The sequence below is a fragment of the Procambarus clarkii genome, chromosome 25 (assembly GCF_040958095.1).
Source record: "Procambarus clarkii isolate CNS0578487 chromosome 25, FALCON_Pclarkii_2.0, whole genome shotgun sequence".
Lineage (NCBI taxonomy): Eukaryota > Metazoa > Arthropoda > Malacostraca > Decapoda > Cambaridae > Procambarus > Procambarus clarkii.
The window spans coordinates 27,555,359-27,577,980 of NC_091174.1; the positions used below are offsets into that span (position 1 = coordinate 27,555,359).

General features: G+C 36.5%; 2 non-coding genes across 2 annotated transcripts; both read left to right on the forward strand.

Moving 5' to 3' along the window:
- The first annotated feature begins 9,009 nt into the window (after window positions 1-9,009).
- On the forward strand, window positions 9,010-9,081 carry TRNAP-AGG (transfer RNA proline (anticodon AGG)). Its single transcript has one exon. It is a non-coding gene; the product is annotated as a tRNA-Pro (tRNA).
- Window positions 9,082-15,514: 6,433 nt separating this feature from the next.
- TRNAP-AGG (transfer RNA proline (anticodon AGG)) lies at window positions 15,515-15,586 on the forward strand. Its single transcript has one exon. It is a non-coding gene; the product is annotated as a tRNA-Pro (tRNA).
- Window positions 15,587-22,622: the final 7,036 nt, after the last annotated feature.

Consider the following 22,622-nt stretch of genomic DNA (forward strand, 5'->3'; position numbering starts at 1 on the left):
AAGGACACAGAAACTGTATTGGAGGGGACCTACTTTCCCTCCAATGCGTTATGTGTGGTTTCCTCCGAGGCTATGGGTCCCCCTTCTTCCAGCCAGGGGTGGTACTCCCTTCCATATATATATATATATATATATATATATATATATATATATATATATATATATATATATATATATATAATATGGAAGGGAGTACCACCTCTAGCTGGAAGAAGGGGGACCCATAGCCTCGGAGGAAACCACGCATAACGCATTAGAGGGAATGTTTAGATCCCCTCCAATACAGTTTCTGTGTGCTTTTCTCCTACCACCCCCTTCCATTTTTATTTTTTGTGCTTTATTATGCATTTGATTGTTACAAGATATACATGGGTTGATACAAAAATAATAATGCAAAAAGGTGCTTAAAGGTTATGGATCTCTTGAAAAACACAACAATGGGAAACATTGATGAATGTCACAGACGGGTTCGATCATTGTTGCAAGTCAAACACTTCTTCGAATTCCTCTGAAGTTGGACTAGTGCCCAAGACGCAACAGGCATTTCCCCTCTGAATCGCAACACTGAGGCGCTGGAACAAGAAACTTTTTGCTCTCTGGTCTTTTGTAGCGCTGATCAATTTGTCCCCCAATTCCTTCAGGAACTTCAATGCACATTTTCCCCACGAACCGAGGGTCTCCGAGCCGATCGGAACAAAGCTGTAGCAGTGTGCTAGACCTCTGTATTTAATAATTTTCTGCGATTCCCTGAAAGAAGCAGCACCGCCGCTTTCACGTGTGCTGTAGTGGAGGTAGGTGCTGGCCAGTGTGGCAGCGCACGTGTAGTCCCATACCACTTGCTTACCATCCTTCCAAGGTAGCAAGGTGACCCCATCAGGGCGCTTCTGAATGTCGTTAGGTCTGGATAAGTGTGGTTCTCTTTGTGCCGGGCAGCGGGCTGTGGCGAGGCTCCTCTTGATGATGTCGTTGACTTCTTCATGTCTTGCGATTTTACCCTGTGATTTACGACATACCAAACCATGACGACCATATTGGTCTGCCATCGCAGTTCCGCAGATGCACCTATGTTCGGTGAGGATCGGGGCGGCAAGGCGAAGGGCAACTCCAATGCGGAGAGCGTCATGACTGAGGCGAGTTCCCAGGGCTGCATTGGGCACAGCAAATAAAAAATCCCCGGCGTGGGGTGCTGTTACCGCTAGGAGGCGGGCTTTGTTTTCAGCATCAGCGTTGTCAATCATTGCTGTGACAGTCTTTTCCATTATGGGGCTATCCCAGTGGGCCTGCTTGTGGTCTTTTGGGACTTGTGGTCGGGCTTGAGGGTGTGCAATGGTGTCCCATTGTCTGGCTGCTTCGATAAACGTTTGATCATGAGTTCCCGCTGTCTCTCTCATGGCTCCTAACCTATATATATATATATATATATATATATATATATATATATATATATATATATATATATATATATATATATATATATATATATATATATATATATATATATATATATATATATATATATATATATATATATATTTCTTGAGGCTTCTATATTGCAGCGGAGTCTTGAAGATAGAAGCATCCAATATAGAAGCATCAAGAAATATGGGCCAATAGGCCCTCAGCAATTACTTCCATTCTTACCTTCAATACCCATTGTTTCGTGTTCTATCCTGTGTTGAAAGTTTTGTTCACCTCATCCAAAACTGTTATAACATATCACCTCACCCAAAATGCGGGTATAAAATTTAAAATGAAAGCTGTTCAAATCATAGCATAGTAGGAACTCTGTTTAGTCTTTGCAGGTTATACTTGTGTGTGTGTTAACTAAAAGTCTTTGAAAATGTAATAAGGTATTACGATACGCGTTTAAGTGTCGCGTCAGGCTAAAAATAAAAATGAATTTTGGAGAATTGATTTTTCAATTACCATCAACATTGAAAAGAAACATAAGAAATATCGAGAAAATTCGTGTTAGAATTTTTAATCTCACTTTTACGACCATATTTAACAACATATGTTTGCAAGAAAGACTGCTACCAAAATATACTGATATATATGTATATATATATATGTGTGTGTATATCACGAAAATAAACACGTGATTAAGAATGTGACAATGTCAGACCACGGAGGAAAAATGAAACAGGAAATTTCCTTAAGTACTTTCGTAAACTTTCCACCTTCTGAAGATGTATTTAATATACGAAAGTACTTAAGGAAATTTCCTGTTTCATTTTTCCTCCGTGGTCTGACATTGTCATATATATATATATATATATATATATATATATATATATATATATATATATATATATATATATATATATATATATATATATATATATATATATATATATATATATATATATATATATATATATATATATATATATATTATTAAATATGACCGAAAAAGTAAGATTAATAATTCTAACACGAATTTTCTCAATCTTTCGTACATTACGCTTCACTGTTGGAGGTAAATCAAAAATCACTTCTCCAAAATTCATTTTTATTTCTAGTCTGACGCGACACGGGCACGTTTCGTAAAACTTATTACATTTTCAAAGACTTCACAAATACACAACTGATTAGAACTTACGTCTCTCTGATATTATATCTACATTTGAGTGAGGTGGGAAGGGTGATGTGGCATTAACACAAGACAGAACAGGAGGGGATATTAATAGGGTATTAAAAGTATCAACACAAGACAGAACAGAAACAATGGGTATTGAATAGAAGTGTTTATAGAAAGCCTATTGGTCCATATTTCTTGATGCTTCTATATTGGAGCGGAGTCTTGAGGTGGGTAGAATATAGTTGTGCAATAATTGGCTGTTGATTGCTGGTGTTGACTTCTTGATGTGTAGTGCCTCGCAAACGTCAAGCCGCCTGCTATCGCTGTATCTATCGATGATTTCTGTGTTGTTTACTAGGATTTCTAGTATTTCTAGAAATCCTAGTAAACAACACAGAAATCATCGATAGATACAGCGATAGCAGGCGGCTTGACGTTTGCGAGGCACTACACATCAAGAAGTCAACACCAGCAATCAACAGCCAATTATTGCACAACTATATTCTACCCACCTCAAGACTCCGCTCCAATATAGAAGCATCAAGAAATATGGACCAATAGGCTTTCTACAAACACTTCTATTCAATATCCATTGTTTCGTGTTCTGTCTTGTGTTGATACTTTTAATACCCTATTAATATCCTCTAATGCCACATCATCCTTCCCACCTCACTCAAATGTAATGCCACATCACCCTTCCCACCTCACTCAAATGTAGATATAAAATCAGGGAAACGCAAGTTCTAATCAGTTGTGTATTTGTGAAGTCTTTGAAAATGTAATAAGTTTTACGAAACGCGCCCGTGTCGCGTCAGACTAGAAATAAAAATGAATTTTGGAGAAGTGATTTTTGATTTACCTCCAACAGTGAAGCATAATGTACGAAAGATTGAGAAAATTCGTGTTAGAATTATTAATCTTACTTTTTCGGTCATATTTAATAAAATATATATATATATATATATGTCGTACCTAATAGCCAGAACGCACTTCTCAGCCTACTATTCAAGGCCCGATTTGCCTAATAAGCCAAGTTGTCATGAATTAATGTTTTTTCGTCTACCTAACCTAACCTAACCTAGCTTTTTTTGGCTACCTAACCTAACCTTACCTATAAATATAGGTTAGGTTAGGTTAGGTAGGGTTGGTTAGGTTCGGTCATATATCTACGTTAATTTTAACTCCAATAAAAAAAAATTGACCTCATACATAGAGAAAAGGGTTGCTTTATCATTTCATAAGAAAAAAATTATAGTAAATATAATAATTCAGGAAAACTTGGCTTATTAGGCAAATCGGGCCTTGAATAGTAGGCTGAGAAGTGAGTTCTGGCTACTAGGTACGACATATATATATATATATATATATATATATATATATATATATATATATATATATATATATATATATATATATATATATATATATATATATATATATATATATATATATATATATATATATATATATATATATATACATACATATATATATGTTGTACCTAGTAGCCAGAACATCGTACTCGGCCTACTATGCAAGGTCTGATTTGCCTAATAAGCAAAGTTTTCCTGAATTAATATATTTTCCCTATTTTTTTTCTTATGAAATTATAAAGCTACCCATTTCATTATGTATGAGGTCAATTTTTTTATTGGAGTTAAAATTAACGTAGATATATGACCGAACCTAACCAACCCTACCTAACCTAACCTAACCTATCTTTAGAGGTTAGGTTAGGTTAGGTAGCCGAAAAAGTTAGGTTAGGTTAGGTTAGGTAGGTTAGGTAGTCGAAAAACAATTAATTCATGAAAACTTGGCTTATTAGGCAAGCTAAAAAATTGACCTCATACATAATGAAATGGATAGCTCTATCATTTCATAAGAAAAAAATTAGAGAAAATATACTAATTCAGGAAAACTTGGCTTATTAGGCAAATCGGGCCTTGCATAGTAGGCTGACAAGTGCGTTCTGGCTACTAGGTGCGACATATATATATATATATATATATATATATATATATATATATATATATATATATATATATATATATATATATATATATATGTGTGTGTGTGTGTGTGTGTGTGTGTGTGTGTGTCTCGTACCTAGTAGCCAGAACGCACATCTTGGCTTACTATGCAAGGCCCGATTTGCCTAATAGGACGAGTGATTTTATATTTTCAATAAGTTGTTTCCAATTAGTTTGTTTTAATTATTATTATTTTATTATATTTGGAACATAAATTAATAACGTAGTTGCGTTAGTATAGGTTAGGTTTAGATAGATTAGGTTAGGTTAGGTATATCTTGAGAGGTAGGGTTGGTTAGGTTCGGTCATATATCTACGTTCGTTTTTTGCTCAAATTTAAACAAATTAACTTATACATAATGAAATAGCCAGATCTATCATTTCATAAGATTTTTTTTAAATATATAAATACAGGAAACTTGGCTTATTAGGCAAATCGGGCCTTGAATAGTAGGCCGAGTACGACGTTCTGGCTACTGGGTACAACATTATATATATATATATATATATATATATATATATATATATATATATATATATATATATATATATATATATATATATATATATATATATATATATATGTATATATTTATAGAGATGAAAAATTTCATCTCTTAAATGATACCTTGTATGTGGTCTCCTTCTCCCTACACCTATCTTCGTGACATTACATTTGCTTGGGTTAAACTCTAACAACCACTTATTCGACCATTCCTTCAGTTTGTCTAGGTATTCTTGAATCCTCAAGCAGTCCTCCTCTGACTTGATCCTTCTCATAATTTTGGCATCTTCAGCAATCATTGAGAGGAATGAGTCTATTCCCTCTGGGAGATCATTTACATATATCTGAAACAGGATAGGACAGAGTACAGAGCCCACTGGGACTCCACTGGTGACTTGACGCCAATCTGAGGTCTCACCTCTCACTGTAACTCTCTGCTTCCTATTGCTTAGGTACTCTCTTATCCATTGGCGCACCTTACCAGTCACTCCTGCCTGTCTCACCAGCTTATGCACCAGCCTCTTATGGGGTACTGTGTCAAAGGCTTTCCGACAGTCCAAGAAAATGAAGTCCGCCCATCCTTCTCTTTCTTGCTTAATCTTTGTCACCTGGTCGTAGAACTCTATTAAGCCTGTAAGGCAAGATTTATCCTCCTTGAACCCATGTTGGCGATTTATCACGTAGTCCCTTCTCTCCAGATGTTTTACTAGTCTTTTTCTGACGATCTTCTCCATCTGTTTGCATGGTATACAAGTCACGTTCACTGACCTGTAGTTCAGTTCCTCTTGTCTGTTACCCTTATTGTATATTGGGATCACATTAGCCATCTTCCATAATCCTGGTGTCTCCAATCTCTAATGACCTACTATACACTATGGAGAGTGGCAAGTAGAGTGCCTCTGCACACTCCTTCAATACCCATGGTGAAATCCCGTCTGAACCAACAGTTTTTCTCACATCTAGATCCAACAGGTGTCGCCAGCCTTTTGTTTCCTAGTTTCTTTCGGGGGGAGATAACTCTTAGCTCTACCAGGTACTCAAAGACCAATGCACTTTGATCACTCATTCCCAAGGGTGCTTTTAACCTAACTTCCCTTATATCCCACTCATTTAGGTTATATATCAGATCAAGCATTACTGGTTCATCTTCCCCCTCTAGTTCTTGTTGGTTCCTTGATGTGTTGGCTTAGAAAGTTTCTTGTTGCCACGTCCAGCAGCATAGCTCTCCATATATCTGGTCCTCCATGTGGGTCTCTGTTCTCCCAATCTATCTTCGAATTGTTGAAGTCTTCCATGATTAGTAGTCCAGATCCATTCCTGCTAGCAACAGAAGCTGCTCTCTCTATTATGTTAATGGTGGCCATGTTGTTTCTATCATATTCCTGTCTGGATCTTCTGTCATTTGATGGTGGATTATATATGACTTCGACTAAAATTTTTTGTCCTCCAGTTGCTATGATACCTGTTATGTAGTCACTGAAACCTTCACAACCCTGAATAACCACCTCTCCAAAAACCGCAGCTTTTTCTTATCAGCAAAGCTACACCACCACCTCTTCCTTCTCTCTCTTTCCTCACAACACAGTAGTCCTGTGGGAACACTGCATATGTTATGGTTTTCGTTAACTGTGTTTCTGTGAGTGCTATTATGTGTGGGTTTTCTTCTAGTACCCATTCTCCAAGTTCATGTGCTTTATTTGTAATTCCATCTATTTTAGTGTACATTGCCTTGAGGCTCACTTTCTTCTGTCCCTTCTCATATCGCCTCCTTGGTGAGTGTTCTGCTTTTTGGGGGAAACTGTTCCATAGGTGTAAGAAGTTGTGAGGAGGATATCAGGGTCTCAGAGGATACCGTTACCGTTACGTTTGCAACGGTAAAAAAAAACCATGTATTTTTCTGAAAAACTGTGTTTCTCATGTGTGGGAAATCTTCGAAACCTCTTTACCGATTGCGTTGAAATTTTGACCCAGTTTTGCATTCAAATAGGCGCGTCTTTTTTTTATATCTACTACATACATGCCGCACCTGTGACAGGAAAAAACTAGTTTAAAAAAAAAAAAACAGCGCTATCTGTAGAGAGTAAGAGCAACACACGCTGTAATCTCCGAAAGTTCTTCACCAATTGCTCTGAAATTTTGACACAATGTTGTATTCATATTTGCACGTCTTTTTACATACTATATTGATGCCATCCCTGTGAAAGGTAAAAACATGCGTTTTTGAAAACAGCGCCATCTGTTGCACATAATAGCATCATGCACGCTGTACTAAATATGTTATGAATTATATTTCAACGTTAACGATTTCATTGATAAATTTGATTTCATTGATAAATTTGATTTTCATAGATTTCGATTTATTATATTTTTTATTTAATTATTTTTGTGAATTGCGTTGGAATTTAGCTTTGTTGTTTACCATACCGTTCATTTCGTGAGTATAGTTTACTTTTTTATTTTTTTTTTTCATATTTTCGTATAATTTGTTAATTATTTAACTTATATTTCAGCGATGGGAACATCAGATCACTTGATGTTCCCAATTTTCTGATAGGAACATCAGACCATAAGGGAAGGCATCGGACGAGGGAGTGGGGAATGGAGGGGATGATGATGGGACGGAAATGGGAGATGGTGGGGAGGACGAGGGGACAAGGGAGAGGGTAATGATGGGGAAGGACGAGAGGAGGGCGGAGTTTGGGATGGTGGAGACGAGGGGATGGAGGAATGGAGAATAGTGGGGAGAACAAAGGGACAGGGGTTTGGGTCATGGTAGGAAGGAAGAGGGGATGGAGGAGTGAGGAATGATAGGGTGGACGAGAGGACGGTGGAGTGGGGAATGGTTGGGAGGCCGAGGAGACCGTTTTTTTGGTTTTATAGTAAATCGGTTTACTATAACAACCAAAAAAACGGCCAAACTACTCATGAAGAACTCTCCAGACACCAAGCATAACGCCTTGAAGGAAACCAACTTCGTTTATGCCTAAAAATGCCCACTTGGGGACTGTAAGCCCCAAAGAATTCAATATATAGGCAAGAAAACAACATCTCTTTCCAGGCGATTAACAATGCATAAACAACAGGGCTCCATCAAGAAACATATAATCTCTTCTCACAACCAGACCATCACCAGAGAAACCTTAACAAACAACACAGAAATCATCGATAGATACAGCGATAGCAGCAGGCTCTACATCTGCGAGGCACTACACATCAAAAAGTCAACACCAACAATCAACAGCCAATTCTGCACAACTATATTCTACCCACTTCAAGACTCAGAACCAATATAGAAGCATCAAGAGGAAGCGTTCATGCTATGGGCCAAAAGGCCTTCTGCAGTTACTTCCATTCTTAAGTTTTTAAACCCATTGGTTCTTGTTCTGTCTTGTGTAAATGTCAATCACCTCAGTCAAAACTTTTGTACCATATCACCTCACCCAAAAGCGAATATAAGTATAGATGTGTGTTTACAGGTTACAGTTGTGTGTGTAAACGAAAGTCTCTGAAAATGTAATAAGTTATAACGAAACGCGTCTAGGTGTCGTGTCAGACTACATATAAGAATGGATTTTTGAGAATTGATTTTTCAATTACCATCGACAGTGAAAAAAAACATAAGCAATATTGAGAAAATTCGTGTTAGAATTATTAATCTCACTTTTTCTGTCATATTTAACAACATATCTTTACAAGGAAGACCAAAATATACTAATATATATATATATATATATATATATATATATATATATATATATATATATAAATATATATATATATATATATATATATATATATATATATAGACTGGTTGTCAGTCTGGAGTGGCCTCTCCTGGGTGCAAAGCCAGGGTTGGATGATACAGGTGAGAAGCTGTTATATGTATAGATAACGGCCTGTTGGTCTAGTGGTATGATTCTCGCTTAGGGTGCGAGAGGTCCCGGGTTCAACTCCCGGACAGGCCCGACAACATTTTGTCTCGGTAGTACTATGGGTTGGCTCGTTTCTTTTCACCTTATATCGCTGTTCACTTATCAGTAAATTAGTAATAGAGAATTAGGCATATGTTGTTGGGTTACATCCTGCGGAAGGTCAACAGTCTGACCCTCAGTGTAAACCTAGTAACCAGAACGCACTTCTGAGCCTACTATGCAAGGCCCGATTTGCCTAATAAGCCAAGTTTTCATGAATTAATTGTTTTTCGACTACCTAACCTACCTAACCTAACCTAACCTAACTTTTTCGGCTACCTAACCTAACCTAACCTATAAAGATAGGTTAGGTTAGGTTAGGTAGGGTTGGTTAGGTTCGGTCATATATCTACATTAATTTTAACTCCAATAAAAAAAAATTATCCTCATACATAATGAAATGGGTAGCTTTATCATTTCGTAAGAAAAAAAATTAGAGAACATTTATTAATTCAGGAAAACCTGGCTTATTAGGCAAATCGGGCCTTGCATAGTAGGGTGAGAAGTGCGTTCTGGCTACTAGGTACGACATATATATATATATATATATATATATATATATATATATATATATATATATATATATATATATATATATATATATATATATATATATATATATATATATGTCGTACCTAGTAGCCAGAACTCACTTTTTGGCCTACTATTCAAGGCTCGATTTGCCTAATAAGCCAAGTTTTCCTGAATTAATATATTTTTTCTAATTTTTTTCTTATGAAATGATAAAGCTACCCATTTCATTATGTATGAGGTCAATTTTTTTTTATTGGAGTTAAAATTAACATAGATATATGACCGAACCTAACCAACCCTACCTAACCTAACCTAACCTATCTTTATAGGTTAGGTTAGGTTAGGTTGCCGGAAAAGTTAGGTTAGGTTAGGTTAGGTAGGTTAGGTAGTCGAAAAAGCATTAATTCATGAAAACTTGGCTTATTAGGCAAATCGGGCCTTGCATAGTAGGCTGAGAAGTGTGTTCTGGCTACTAGGTACGACATATATATATTTATTTCTAGTCTGACGCGACACGGGCGCGTTTCGTAAAACTTATTACATTTTCAAAGACTTCACAAATACACAACTGATTAGAACGTATCTCTGATTTTATATCTACATTTGAGTGAGGTGGGAAGGATGATGTGGCATTAACACAAGACAGAACAGGAGGGGATATTAATAGGGTATTAAAAGTATCAACACAAGACAGAACAGAAACAATGGGTATTGAATAGAAGTGTTTGTAGAAAGCCTATTGGTCCATATTTCTTGATGCGTCTATATTGGAGCGGAGTCTTGAGGTGGGTAGAATATAGTTGTGCAATAATTGGCTGTTGATTGCTGGTGTTGACTTCTTGATGTGTAGTGCCTCGCAAACGTCAAGCCGCCTGCTATCGCTGTATCTATCGATGATTTCTGTGTTGTTTACTAGGATTTCTCTGGCGATGGTTTGGTTATGGGAAGAGATTATATGTTCCTTAATGGAGCCCTGTTGCTTATGCATCGTTAAACGCCTAGAAAGAGATGTTGTTGTCTTGCCTATATACTGGGTTTTTTGGAGCTTACAGTCCCCAAGTGGGCATTTGAAGGCATAGACGACATTAGTCTCTTTTAAAGCGTTCTGTTTTGTGTCTGGAGAGTTTCTCATGAGTAGGCTGGCCGTTTTTCTGGTTTTATAGTAAATCGTCAGTTGTATCCTCTGATTTTTGTCTGTAGGGATAACGTTTCTATTAACAATATCTTTCAGGACCCTTTCCTCCGTTTTATGAGCTGTGGAAAAGAAGTTCCTGTAAAATAGTCTAATAGGGGGTATAGGTGTTGTGTTAGTTGTCTCTTCAGAGGTTGCATGGCTTTTCACTTTCCTTCTTATGATGTCTTCGATGAAACCATTGGAGAAGCCGTTATTGACTAGGACCTGCCTTACCCTACAGAGTTCTTCGTCGACTTGCTTCCATTCTGAGCTGTGGCTGAGAGCACGGTCGACGTATGCGTTAACAACACTCCTCTTGTACCTGTCAGGGCAGTCGCTGTTGGCATTTAGGCACATTCCTATGTTTGTTTCCTTAGTGTAGACTGCAGTGTGGAAACCTCCGCCCTTTTCCATGACTGTTACATCTAGAAAAGGCAGCTTCCCATCCTTTTCCGTCTCGTAAGTGAAACGCAGCACGGAACTCTGCTCAAATGCCTCCTTCAGCTTCTGCAGATGTCTGACATCAGGTACCTGTGTAAAAATGTCGTCAACATACCTGCAGTATATGGCCGGTTTCAAGTTCATGTCGACTAAGACTTTTTGCTCGATGGTACCCATGTAGAAGTTTGCAAACAGGACACCTAGGGGAGAACCCATGGCGACCCCATCTACTTGCTTATACATGTGCCCATCCGGGCTCAAGAAGGGTGCCTCTTTAGTACAAGCTTGGAGTAGTTTCCTCAGAATACTTTCTGGCATGTCAAGAGGAGTACAGGCTGGATCACGATACACTCTGTCGGCTATCATTCCGATTGTCTCGTCCACAGGTACGTTGCCTGCCAATTTGCCTATTTACCTCCAACAGTGAAGCGTAATGTACGAAAGATTGAGAAAATTCGTGTTAGAATTATTAATCTTACTTTTTCGGTCATATTTAATAATATATGTCTACAGGAAAGACTGCTACCAAAATATATATATATATATATATATATATATATATATATATATATATATATATATATATATATATATATATATATATATATATATATATATATATATATATATATATATATGTCGTACCTAGTAGCCAGAACTCACTTCTCAGCCTACTATGCATGGCCCGATTTGCCTAATAAGCCTAGTTTTCATGAATTAATGTTTTTTCGACTACCTAACCTACCTAACATAACCTAACCTAACGTTTTCTTCTACCTAACCTAACCTAACCTATAAAGATAGGTTAGGTTAGGTTAGGTAGGGTTGGTTAGGTTCGGTCATATATCTACATTAATTTTAACTCCAATAAAAAAAAATTGACCTCATACATAATGAAATGGGTAGCTTTATCATTTCATAAGAAAAAAATTAGAGAAAATATATTAATTCAGTAAAACTTGGCTTATTAGGCAAATCAGGCCTTGCATAGTAGGCTGAGAAGTGAGTTCTGGCTACTAGGTACGACATATATATATATATATATATATATATATATATATATATATATATATATATATATATATGTCGTACCTAATAGCCAGAACGCACTCGTCAGCCTACTATGCAAGGCCCGATTTGCCTAATAAGCCAAGTTTTACTGAATTAATAAATTTTCTCTAATTATTTCCTTATGAAATGATAAAGCTACCCATTTCATTATGTATGAGGTAAATTTTTTTTATTGGAGTTAAAATTAACATAGATATATGACTAAACCTAACCATCCCTACCTAACCTAACCTAACCTATCTTTATAGGTTAGGTTCGGTTAGGTAGCCGAAAAAGCTAGGATAGGTTAGGTTAGGTAGGTTAGGTAATCGAAAAAACATTAATTCATAAAAACTTGGCTTATTAGGCAAATCGGGCCTTGCATAGTAGGTCGAGAAGTGCGTTCTGGCTACTAGGTACGACATATATATATATATATATATATATATATATATATATATATATATATATATATATGTATATATATATATATATATATATATATATATATATATATATATATATATATATATATATATATATATATATGTTTTACCTAGTAGCCAGAACATCGTACTCGGCCTACTATGCAAGGCCCGATTTGCCTAATAAGCCAAGTTTTCCTGAAGTAATATATTTTATCTATCTTTTTTCTTTTGAAATGATAAAGCTATCCATTTCATACCGTATGAGGTCCATTTTTTTTAATTGGAGTTAAAATTAACGTAAATATATGACCGAACCTAACCAACCCTACCTAACCTAACCTAACTTATCTTTATAGGTTAGGTTTGGTTTGGTAGCCGAAAAAGTTAATGTAGGTTAGGTTAGGTAGGTTAGGTAGTCGAAAAAAAATTAATTCATGAAAACTCGGCTTATTAGGCAAATCGAGTCCTGCTTAGCAGGCCGAGAAGTGCGTTCTGGCTACTAGGTACGACATATATATATATATATACATACATATATATATATATATATATATATATATATATATATATATATATATATATATATATATATATATATATATATATATATATATATATATATATGTCGTACCTACTAGCCAGAACTCACTTCTCAGCCTACTATGCAAGGCCCGATTTGCCTAATAAGCCTAGTTTTCATGAATTAATGTTTTTTCGAGAACCTAACCTACCTAACCTAACCTAACGTTTTCGGCTACCTAAACTAACCTAACCTATAAAGATACGTTAGGTTAGGTTAGGTAGGGTTGGTTAGGTTCGGTCATATATCTACGTTAATTTTAACTCCAATAAAAAAAAATTGACCTCATACATAATGAAATGGGTAGCTTTATCATTTCATAAGAAAAAAATTAGAGAAAATATATTAATTCAGTAAAACTTGGCTTATTAGGCAAATCGGGCCTCGCATAGTAGGCTGAGAAGTGAGTTCTGGCTACTAGGTACGACATATATATATATATATATATATATATATATATATATATATATATATATATATATATATATATATATATATATGTCGTACCTAGTAGCCAGAACGCACTTCTCGGCCTACTATGCAAGGCCCGATTTGCCTAATAAGCCAAGTTTTCCCGAATTAGTATATTTTCTTTAATTTTTTTCTGATGAAATGATAAAGCTACCCATTTCATTATGTATGAGGTCAATTTTTTTTTATTAGAGTTAAAATTAACTTAGATATATGACCGAACCTAACCAACCCTACCTAACCTAACCTAACCTATCTTTATAGGTTAGGTTAGGTTAGGTAGCCGAAAAAGTTAGGTTAGGTTAGGTTAGGTAGGTTAGGTAGTCGAAAAACAATTAATTCATGAAAACTTGGCTTATTAGGCAAATCGGGCCTTGCATAGTAGGCTGAGAAGTGCGTTCTGGCTACTAGGTACGACATATATATATATATATATATATATATATATATATATATATATATATATATATATATATATATATATATATATATATGTCGTACCTAGTAGCCAGAACTCACTTCTCAGCCTACTATTCAAGGCCCGATTTGCCTAATAAGCCAAGTTTTCCTGAATTAATATATTTACTATAATTTTTTTCTTATGAACTGATAAAGCAACCCTTTTCTCTATGTATGAGGTAATTTTTTTTTTATTGGAGTTAAAATTAACGTAGATATATGACCGAACGTAACCAACCCTACCTAACCTAACCTAACCTATATTTATAGGTAAGGTTAGGTTAGGTAGCCAAAAAAAGCTAGGTTAGGTTAGGTTAGGTAGGTTAGGTAGACGAAAAAACATTAATTCATGAAAACTTGGCTTATTAGGCAAATCGGGCCTTGAATAGTAGGCTGAGAAGTGCGTTCTGGCTATTAGGTACGACATATATATATATATATATATATATATATATATACATACATATATATATATATATATATATATATATATATATATATATATATATATATATATATATATATATATATACATATATATACATGTATGTATATTAAATAATGGAAGGGAGTACCACCTCTAGCTGGATAAAGGGGGACCCATAGCCTCGGAGGAAACCACGCATAACGCATTAGAGGGAATGTTTAGATCCCCTCCAATTCAGTTTCTGTGTGCTTTTCTCCTACCACCCCCTTCCTTTTTATTTTTTGTTCTATATTATGTATTTGATGGTTACAAGATATACATGGGTCGATACAAAAATAATAATGCAAAAAGGTGCTTAAAGGTTATGGATCTCTTGAAAAACACGACAATGGGAGACATTGATGAATGTCACAGACGGGTTCAATCATTGTTGCAAGTCAAACAATTCTTCGAATTCCTCTGAAGTTGGACTAGTGCCCAAGACGCAACAGGCATTTCCCCTCTGAATCGCAACACTGAGGCGCTGGAACAAGAAAATTTTTGCTCTCTGGTCTTTTGTAGCGCTGATCAATTTGTCCCGCAATTCCTTCAGGAACTTTAATATATATATCATATATTGATAGGAACTATCAATATATATATATATATATATATATATATATATATATATATATATATATATATATATATATATATATATATATATATATATATATATATACATATGTTGAGTAGTATTAGGCATCTATCAGCGTCAGGGTACTATGGAATTGTGCTCTGGTTGTCAGTCTGGAGTGGCCTCTCCTGGGTGCAAAGCCAGGGTTGGATGATACAGGTGAGAAGCTGTTATATGTAAAGATAACGGCCTGTTGGTCTAGTGGTATGATTCTCGCTTAGGGTGCGAGAGGTCCCGGGTTCAACTCCCGGACAGGCCCGACAACATTTTGTCTCGGTAGTACTATGTGTTGGCTCGTTTCTTTTCACCTTATATTCCTGTTCACTTATCAGTAAATTAGTAATAGAGAATTAGGCATATGTTGTTGGGTTACATCCTGGGGAAGGTCAACAGTCTGACCCTCAGTGTAAATCCAACCCGAATATATATATATATATATATATATATATATATATATATATATATATATATATATATATATATATATATATATATATATATATATATATATATATATATATGTCGTACCTAGTAGCCAGAACTCACTTTTTGGCCTACTATTCAAGGCCCGATTTGCCTAATAAGCCAAGTTTTCCTGAATTAATATATTTTTTCTATTTTTTTTCTTATGAAATGATAAAGCTACCCATTTCATTATGTATGAGGTCAATTTTTTTTTATTGTAGTTAAAATTAACGTAGATATATGACCGAACCTAACCAACCCTACCAAACCTAACCTAACCTATCTTCATAGGTTAGGTTGGGTTAGGTTGCCGAAAAAGGTAGGTTAGGTTAGGTTAGGTAGGTTAGGTAGTCGAAAAAACATTAATTCATGAAAACTTGGCTTATTAGGCAAATCGGGCCTTGCATAGTAGGCTGAGAAGTGCGTTCTGGCTATTAGGTACGACATATATATATATATATATATATATATATATATATATTTTATTAAAGATGACCGAAAAAGTAAGATTAATAATTCTAACACGAATTTTCTCAATCTTTCGTACATTATGCTTCACTGTTGGAGGTAAATCAAAAATCACTTCTCCAAAATTCATTTTTATTTCTAGTCTGACGCGACACGGGCGCGTTTCGTAAAACTTATTACATTTTCAAAGACTTCACAAATACACAACTGATTAGAACTTGCGTTTCCCTGATTTTATATCTACATTTGAGTGAGGTGGGAAGGGTGATGTGGCATTACATTTGAGTAAGGTGGGAAGGATGATGTGGCATTAGAGGATATTAATAGGGTATTAAAAGTATCAACACAAGACAGAACACGAAACAATGGATATTGAATAGAAGTGTTTGTAGAAAGCCTATTGGTCCATATTTCTTGATGCTTCTATATTGGAGCGGAGTCTTGAGGTGGGTAGAATATAGTTGTGCAATAATTGGCTGTTGATTGCTGGTGTTGACTTCTTGATGTGTAGTGCCTCGCAAACGTCTAGCCGCCTGCTATCGCTGTATCTATCGATGATTTCTGTGTTGTTTACTAGGATTTCTCTGGCGATGGTTTGGTTATGGGAAGAGATTATATGTTCCTTAATGGAGCCCTGTTGTTTATGCATCGTTAAACGCCTAGAAAGAGATGTTGTTGTCTTGCCTATATACTGGGTTTTTTGGAGCTTACAGTCCCCAAGTGGGCATTTGAAGGCATAGACGACGTTAGTCTCTTTTAAAGCGTTCTGTTTCGTGTCTGGAGAGTTTCTCATGAGTAGGCTGGCCGTTTTTCTGGTTTTATAGTAAATCGTCAGTTGTATCCTCTGATTTTTGTCTGTAGGGATAACGTTTCTATTAACAATATCTTTCAGGACCCTTTCCTCTGTTTTATGAGCTGTGGAAAAGAAGTTCCTGTAAAATAGTCTAATAGGGGGTATAGGTGTTGTGTTAGTTGTCTCTTCGGAGGTTGCATGGCTTTTCACTTTCCTTCTTATGATGTCTTCGATGAAACCATTGGAGAAGCCGTTATTGACTAGAACCTGCCTTACCCTACAGAGTTCTTCGTCGACTTGCTTCCATTCTGAGCTGTGGCTGAGAGCACGGTCGACGTATGCGTTAACAACACTCCTCTTGTACCTGTCAGGGCAGTCGCTGTTGGCATTTAGGCACATTCCTATGTTTGTTTCCTTTGTGTAGACTGCAGTGTGGAAACCTCCGCCCTTTTCCATGACTGTTACATCTAGAAAAGGCAGCTTCCCATCCTTTTCCGTCTCGTAAGTGAAACGCAGCACGGAACTCTGCTCAAATGCCTCCTTCAGCTCCTGCAGATGTCTGACATCAGGTACCTGTGTAAAAATGTCGTCAACATACCTGCAGTATATGGCCGGTTTCAAGTTCATGTCGACTAAGACTTTTTGCTCGATGGTACCCATGTAGAAGTTTGCAAACAGGACACCTAGGGGAGAACCCATAGCGACCCCATCTACTTGCTTATACATGTGCCCATCCGGGCTCAAGAAGGGTGCCTCTTTAGTACAAGCTTGGAGTAGTTTCCTCAGAATACTTTCTGGCATGTCAAGAGGAGTACAGGCTGGATCACGATACACTCTGTCGGCTATCATTCCGATTGTCTCGTCCACAGGTACGTTGGTAAACAGCGATTCTACGTCCAACGAGGCTCTTATCCCTGTGGCCCGTGCGCCCCGCAGTAAGTCCACAAATTCCTTTGGAGACTTCAGGCTGAAGGCGCAAGGAACATAAGGAGTCAGCAGGCCGTTGAGTCGCTTCGCCAATCTGTACGTGGGTGTGGGTATCTGGCTAATGATTGGCCGAAGTGGGTTTCCAGGCTTGTGCGTCTTGACATTTCCATACGCATATCCAGGTTTATCCATATCCAGGTGGCCCGGAAAGTGGAGTTGGAAATTCTGTTGGACGACATATTCGACCTCGAGACACAAAAGAAGGTCACTACCAAAGATACCTTACAAGCAGAACTTATTGCAGAAGGAGGAAAGAATCGAGGCAACTACAGAAGCACCATACTGTCCCCCGAGCTTAGAGCGGCAGCTAAAAGCCTTCGTGAGAACAAGGAGATAGTTGTCAGGAGAGGTGACAAGTCGCCAATATATGTCATTCTTAAAAAAGACGAATATCTGGCGAAAATGAACATCATACTCTCTGACCAAACTAAGTTCCAAAGGGTAACGAAGGACACTACAGCCGAATTAAAAGCAAAGGTCAACAAACTGATCGAAACTGTGAACGCCAAGAAATCCGGACTCCACCTGCCAAAGATCATTGGGGAATATAAACCTGGATATGCGTATGGAAATGTCAAGACGCACAAGCCTGGAAACCCACTTCGGCCAATCATTAGCCAGATACCCACACCCACGTACAGATTGGCGAAGCGACTCAACGGCCTGCTGACTCCTTATGTTCCTTGCGCCTTCAGCCTGAAGTCTCCAAAGGAATTTGTGGACTTACTGCGGGGCGCACGGGCCACAGGGATAAGAGCCTCGTTGGACGTAGAATCGCTGTTTACCAACGTACCTGTGGACGAGACAATCGGAATGATAGCCGACAGAGTGTATCGTGATCCAGCCTGTACTCCTCTTGACATGCCAGAAAGTATTCTGAGGAAACTACTCCAAGCTTGTACTAAAGAGGCACCCTTCTTGAGCCCGGATGGGCACATGTATAAGCAAGTAGATGGGGTCGCTATGGGTTCTCCCCTAGGTGTCCTGTTTGCAAACTTCTACATGGGTACCATCGAGCAAAAAGTCTTAGTCGACATGAACTTGAAACCGGCCATATACTGCAGGTATGTTGACGACATTTTTACACAGGTACCTGATGTCAGACATCTGCAGGAGCTGAAGGAGGCATTTGAGCAGAGTTCCGTGCTGCGTTTCACTTACGAGACGGAAAAGGATGGGAAGCTGCCTTTTCTAGATGTAACAGTCATGGAAAAGGGCGGAGGTTTCCACACTGCAGTCTACACAAAGGAAACAAACATAGGAATGTGCCTAAATGCCAACAGCGACTGCCCTGACAGGTACAAGAGGAGTGTTGTTAACGCATACGTCGACCGTGCTCTCAGCCACAGCTCAGAATGGAAGCAAGTCGACGAAGAACTCTGTAGGGTAAGGCAGGTTCTAGTCAATAACGGCTTCTCCAATGGTTTCATCGAAGACATCATAAGAAGGAAAGTGAAAAGCCATGCAACCTCCGAAGAGACAACTATCACAACACCTATACCCCCTATTAGACTATTTTACAGGAACTTCTTTTCCACAGCTCATAAAACAGAGGAAAGGGTCCTGAAAGATATTGTTAATAGAAACGTTATCCCTACAGACAAAAATCAGAGGATACAACTGACGATTTACTATAAAACCAGAAAAACGGCCAGCCTACTCATGAGAAACTCTCCAGACACGAAACAGAACGCTTTAAAAGAGACTAACGTCGTCTATGCCTTCAAATGCCCACTTGGGGACTGTAAGCTCCAAAAAACCCAGTATATAGGCAAGACAACAACATCTCTTTCTAGGCGTTTAACGATGCATAAACAACAGGGCTCCATTAAGGAACATATAATCTCTTCCCATAACCAAACCATCGCCAGAGAAATCCTAGTAAACAACACAGAAATCATCGATAGATACAGCGATAGCAGGCGGCTAGACGTTTGCGAGGCACTACACATCAAGAAGTCAACACCAGCAATCAACAGCCAATTATTGCACAACTATATTCTACCCACCTCAAGACTCCGCTCCAATATAGAAGCATCAAGAAATATGGACCAATAGGCTTTCTACAAACACTTCTATTCAATATCCATTGTTTCGTGTTCTGTCTTGTGTTGATACTTTTAATACCCTATTAATATCCTCTAATGCCACATCATCCTTCCCACCTTACTCAAATGTAATGCCACATCACCCTTCCCACCTCACTCAAATGTAGATATAAAATCAGGGAAACGCAAGTTCTAATCAGTTGTGTATTTGTGAAGTCTTTGAAAATGTAATAAGTTTTACGAAACGCGCCCGTGTCGCGTCAGACTAGAAATAAAAATGAATTTTGGAGAAGTGATTTTTGATTTACCTCCAACAGTGAAGCATAATGTACGAAAGATTGAGAAAATTCGTGTTAGAATTATTAATCTTACTTTTTCGGTCATCTTTAATAAAATATGTCTACAGGAAAGACTGCTACCAAAATATACTAATATATATATATATATATATATATATATATATATATATATATATATATATATATATATATATATATATATATATATATATATATATATATATATATATATATATATGTCGTACCTAGTAGCCAGAACGCACTTATCAGCCTACTATTCAAGGCCCGATTTGCCTAATAAGCCAAGTTTTCATGAATTAATTGTTTTTCGAGTACCTAACCTACCTAACCTAACCTAACCTAACTTTTCCGGCTACCTAACCTAACCTAACCTATAAAGATAGGTTAGGTAGGGTTGGTTAGGTTCGGTCATATATCTACGTGAATTTTAACTCCAATAAAAAAAAATTGACCTCATACATAATGAAATGGGAAGCTTTATCATTTCATAATAAAAAAATTACTGAAAATATATTAATTCAGGAAAACTTGGCTTATTAGGCAAATTTGGCCTTGCATAGTAGGCTGAGAAGTTCGTTCTGGCTACTAGGTACGACATATATATATATATATATATATATATATATATATATATATATATATATATATATATATATATATATATATATATATATATATATATATATATATATATATATATATATATATATATATATATATATATATATATATGTCGTACCTAGTAGCCAGAACGCACTTCTCAGCCTACTATGCATGGCCCGATTTGCCTAATAAGCCAAGTTTTCATGAATTAATTGTTTTTCGGCTACCTAAACTAACCTAACGTTTTTGGCAACCTAACCTAACCTATAAAGATAGGTTAGGTTATGTTAGGTAGGGTTGGTTAGGTTCGGTCGTATATCTACGTTAATTTTAACTCCAATAAAAACAAATTGACCTCATACATAATGAAATGGGTAGCTTTATCATTTCATAAGAAAAAAATTAGAGAAAATATGTTAATTCAGGAAAACTTGGCTTATTAGGCAAATCGGGTCTTGCATAGTAGGCCGAGAAGTGCATTCTGGCTACTAGGTACGACATATATAATTATATATATGTATATATATATATATATATATATATATATATATATATATACATATATATATATATATATATATATATATATATATATATATATATGCCTATACTTGTATAAACCACATGTGAAGATTAACACTCTTTGGACAACACCCACCAGTGGGCCTCGAACCCAGAAAGCACAACTACCTTCCAGTAGCTGCAATAACTAGTACGCCTTAACCCACAAAACCATCAGACCCTACAAAAGAAGTAGAGACTTCGAGATATATATACACCTCAAATATCTCCACTTCCCGAGGGCACTAGACAAGTGAGAGGTTACTATACATTTTTTCATCAAGCCACTGTTAATGTGAGAGAACTCGTGTCCATGCCATAAGCCTATACTTTCATAAACCACAAGTGAAGATTAACAATCTATGGATATACAACATACATATATATGTGGTGTACCTAGTAGCCAAAACGTCGTACTCGGCCTACTATGCAAGGCCCGATTTGCCAAATAAGCCAAGTTTTCCTGAATTAATATATTTTCTCTAATTTTTTCTTATGAAATGTTAAAGCTACCCATATCATTATGTATGAGTCAATTTTTTTTATTGGAGTTAAAATTAACGTAGATATATGACCGAACCTAACCAACCCAACCTAACCTATCTTTATAGATTAGGTTAGGTTAGGTAGCCAAAAAAAGTTAGGTTTAGTTAGGTTAGGTAGGTTAGGTAGTCGAAAAAACATTAATTCATGAAAACTTGGCTTATTAGGCAAATCGGGCCTTGCATAGTAGGCTGAGAAGTGCGTTCTGGCTACTAGGTACGATAGATATATATATATATATATATATATATATATATATATATATATATATATATATATATATATATATATATATATATATATATATATATATATATATATATATATATATATATATTGTGACGGTAACGCGTTGGTGTTCGGCTGTTCAAAGCTAGGGGTATGGCCTCGTCACATAGAATTAAAAAAAAATAGAAAATCTGGAACTTCGTCTGTGGTAAGGTAAGGAGAAGACACACAAAACAAAAGTAGATTTTAACAATGAAATTTTAATTATGTTAAAGAAAA